Consider the following 4749-nt stretch of genomic DNA (forward strand, 5'->3'; position numbering starts at 1 on the left):
AGCCTCCGCTGCTTACAGGTTTGTAGCCGAAGCAGTCAGTCTTAAGAATAACCCTACTTATGTGTCAGAAAAATTATTTGCTATGCTGTTGGCCAAGATACTGGATCCACGAGTCCATATCAACCTGTGTCAAATACTCTCGCATAATGTACCTCAACAGACTGCCAAGTTGAAATCTCAAACTGTTTTCAAGGCATGGTATGTCTGGCAATTTCTATATTGGGCTATTGCTGCAGATGTTAATGAGCAGGTAAAGCTGGCTTGGAGTGAGCAGCCTATTTTTGAACCTAAGAAAATTGAACTGTCCTCAGACGACGAGGAAACGGACAGTCAAACAACTTCCAAGGACCTGAAAAGGAAAGCTACTGTAGAGGAAGCTAGTAGTTCAAAGAAACCAAGAATTACACTGACCAAAAGCAGTGAATTCTTGAAGCAAATCGAAAGCCAGGTAAAGGCAGCAAGCATTGAGACAACTGTACCTGATCAGACAGTTGTCAAACATACAGTTGCTGCTGGTGCTACTGGGAAAGATCAGGTAAAGCCAGTCACTGAGGCAAAGGTACCAGACCAGTCAGGGGACAAAGGCAAGAATCAACTGGATAAGGGGAAAGGTCCAGCGTCCTCAACTATGTCTGAAACAGTTCCTGTCAATTCTCAAAACCCTCTGCAACTGGTTAAAAAGGATAAGCTGCAGCAACTGCAAACTCAGAAATTGAGAGGGCATCTCTTACTCACCAAAACTGATTATGCATCTCTACCTTATGTGGCTCATGTGGCAATATATGAACCAGTTGATTCTGATCCAACAACGGTCAAAGACAGATGTTCAGTACTGATACAGTCCTCTTGGAATACCATTGTCAATTGTATGGGACAATTGGTGGAGGCTGCTCGATCAGAAGATGAAGTTAAAAAGCTTAAAGCTGACTTGGCAGAAGCACAGCATCAGATTGCCACACTCCAGAAAGCCCACGAAGTGCAGAACATACAACACAGGGTATTGGAAGCTCAATCATAAAGGGCTCAGAAGTTGTTGAACAAAAAGTTAGCTAAAGCTGAGTCTGAAATTATGATCATAAAGAGTCAATGGAATGAAGCATCGAGAGCTGTCGAGCGAGCTAAAATGGGGCTCAGAACGAAGTGGGAAGAATTTAGAAAGCTGCTATTACACCATACAGCTCTGAAGCGTTTGCTGACTGACAGATACATCTACAATAGCTTGTCTGAAATTTTGAACCCCGCAGGCAATGCTGTTTTTTATTTAGAAAATTTAAAGTCCTTGATGGAAAGTCTGTAAAGTGATTTGCAGGACAAGGTGAGTGAGTTCAACAATGCTCTGATGAACCAAGCCATCATGGATTATATTGAGCAGCAGACATCCCCAGAGGAGGATGAAGAAGAAGAAGAAGATGAAGTTGATAAGGAGGAGGATGATCAAGAAGCCGGGCATACACAGGATGATGATGATGCCCCACCACCATCTCCACCCTCAGGACCTGGTACTGGTGAGACAGGGCCGGATGAAGGAGGCCAGTCACAACCAGACCAGACTGAGGAACAGTAGGAAAGACAGGAAATAGAACAACAGTCGGGTCATCAGCAGACTGAAGAACAGCAGCCCAGTAACACTGGAGATGAGCCAACTAATCAGTTCCATCACAGCAGAGAGGCTAAAGGGAAAATGAAGGTTAAGTATGAAGGACCAGTGAATGATCATCAGCATTCACTGCAGCTCATTACCTTGAATAAGCAGCTGAGACATCAACAAGCCTCCATCACCAGACAGTATCTGGAGGATGATGCTTTATGGACTGATTTAGAAAGGTTCCAAAGATTATATGTGGGAGCCAGGGAAATGGTGGAACATTGGAAATCTACTGCTTTCCATGATAAAGAAGCCTGCAGACTACCTGCGCATCCCAGTACAGATCAGTTGTTGGAACGAGTTCCAAAATGGATACTCAATGCTGATGAGAAAGTGGTAAACCCGCACTGGCAAAGACAGTCTACTGCAAATTGTCACTCTTTAGCTCTAGAACTGGAACTTCTACTGGGTAACAAACCAACTTACCGCTGTATGAAGGATGTTAGGGTCCAACTTAAGGATATTCTGGTACAACTGCAAACTGCCAGAGGTGTTTTGGACCAGAGAGTGAAAGCTATCCTGGAGGACCAGATAGCCACTAGCAGAGGACCCCAAACGCGAATGTCAGTAGGAGTACAGGCAACTGCTCTCCGAACCCTATTCCAGCTAGTAAGAATTACTAGGAAGATGATGCAACAAGAGAACCAGGCAGTTCTGAATTTCCTAGAATTTGTGTCTGATTCTCCAGTTCTCTTGTATGCTGTTCCAGCAACAGAAACTGAGTTGCCAAGATTTTTTCCAGCGCTGTATCCTCAACATCAAGAACCATTTGAGCGACTCACATATTTCAAAATAACTGATGAGCTTAGGGATTGGTATGAGTGATCAACTGTGGAATGGAAGACTTGGCAGACATTGCTCAATGATGCTCTTCAAATCAATGACATCTAGGCAATGAAGGAAGAGCTACACAGGATTCAGTTGTGTATGGGCCAGTGGAAGATTCAGGTCAAAGGATTGACTAAGATTACTAATCAGCTACTACAGCTCACGGTCGAAGCTTCCAAACTGCCTGAGAAAGATTGCAGCAAAGCCGGGTTTGGCACCGCAGTACAGGGAGATGGCTGAGATTCTTTTCGAAGCTCGCATCAAAACCAATCAGCCTCTTTCTGAAGGATGGATCCATACTGCTTCGCATTGTCATAAACTGGCCAGAACCAGATTGAGCAAGGGTAGGCATACACTCTATGATCCTGACACTAAAACCTATCCTTCTCTCACACCTTATGAGGTAGAGATGACCACAGACCAGCGGGATCAGCTTGAACAGGAGGCCATTTACCGACTAATTCAGAAGGAGAATGCTGATGTTGGGACTTCTCAGGCACCAACACGGTCAAAGAGCAAGGGCAAAAGGAAGAGGGTCCAATGGAAGGATATTAGGTAGTTCTATCTCAGAATTCAGGGGTGACTTTTCTTCTCCGCAGGCAGGGAGAGATGACAGCTCCACCTTGGCCTTTTTAGCTGCCTCTAGAAAAGATAGTGCTCTTTTCTAGAGCTCTGCATCCTTCACCATCTTCTCAATGTCAGACTTTGAAAATCCACAAGAAGATGGATTGTCAACATCAGAACCAAACGATGGATTTTTCAGTTCCACATTAGAACCAGACAATGGATTTTTTAGAAATTTTGGAATCTTGCCAAAATTCAAGAAAGAAGGGACGGATGTAGACGGCTGGCGCGTCACCATGTGGGAACGTGTTCTTAGAAGATGGGCAGTGAATCATTTAGTAATTACTAGAGTAATTACTACGGTAAACCCGAAGCATATAAATAGGGCCCATTACTTTGACATCGGGGGGGCAATTGTTATCACTTGTATTAGCGCTTGGAGCTATAATTGCACTTGAGCATCAGTGGCACTATTATCGGCTACACTTTCTCTCTCTGTAATCATATTCACTGTAATCTCAATCATGATATATATATATTCCAGTGATACTGACTTCTCAACAGTCTTCTGAATCTGAATCTGAACTTTATTCCAGTCTTTAAGTCTGATTCTCATTTCAGTATTCTTGTTTCAATCTAGTCACTGATTTCTGTCTAGTCTGCTGTCTGAACTCTTCCTACTCTAAGTAGCTAAATCCATCAACACTGGAATTAGCTATCTCAAGAGATTAGCTCCAATTCCAACGTTAGAAGACAAGGGCAAGGCCCAATTAAGGAAACATTGCATACTCTCACTGCCAAAGAGGTAGATGATTTGTTGAAGAATTTTAAACCACCAGTTTTCAAGGGCGAAGACCGGGACCGCAATAAGGATGCAGTGAAAATCTTTCTCAATAAATGGGATGGAATTCACGCCTTACGGCGGACTCCGGATGCAGTAAGAGCTCTGAAAATGAGCTTAACTCTAGAAGGCAAGGCCTACAAATGGCGGATGTCTCTCAAGGAGAAGAACATCATACCACAGAGTTGGGTAGCCTTTGAATCAATGTTTAGCAAGGAATTTTTGCCTACAAATGAGGCCGATCGGAACTGGACCGCTTGGGACACGTGTTCCATGGGCCAATATCCATCACTCCTTGAATATATCTCTCACTATAGGGACGTCATGCTCAAGTTGGAAGGCTTGGATACCTTTCAACAAGTACGAGGGTTCACATGAGGTTTGACTCCAAAACTTAAGAAGTATGTCAAGTCCCAGGACCCTAAAACACTTGAGGAAGCCATAGTGAAAGCACATATTCATGATTACATTGATGATAAGAAAACACATAATAGTAACGTGCCTGCTAGTTTACATAGTAATACACACACTCAGTACGGGCACAATAAACAAAATTTATAGTTGCTAATTCAGATGCATCTAAAAAACCCAAGGGGTCCAGGGATCCTCTCTCTCCTGAGGATTTTGATAAATCCAAGAAAGAGAAGCTATGTTTTCAATGCTTAGGAAGAGGCCATGGCAAAAAGGATTGTCCCAAGGGGAAATCTACTGCTCAGGGGAAGGAGAAAGCAGTGCACACGGTGCAACTACTGCCTCTTGAGTCTTCCTCAAAATTCTCTACAGTGGAAGTAACACACACTGAGGTGGTGCATGAATGCTATTTCACAGCTTCCATGTGGCAACAAACCTTTGGACCACATGTGTTAGTACG

This window comes from Adiantum capillus-veneris, chromosome 4, assembly GCF_014529385.1.
Source record: "Adiantum capillus-veneris isolate H3 chromosome 4, ASM1452938v2, whole genome shotgun sequence".
In the NCBI taxonomy this organism is placed as follows: domain Eukaryota; kingdom Viridiplantae; phylum Streptophyta; class Polypodiopsida; order Polypodiales; family Pteridaceae; genus Adiantum; species Adiantum capillus-veneris.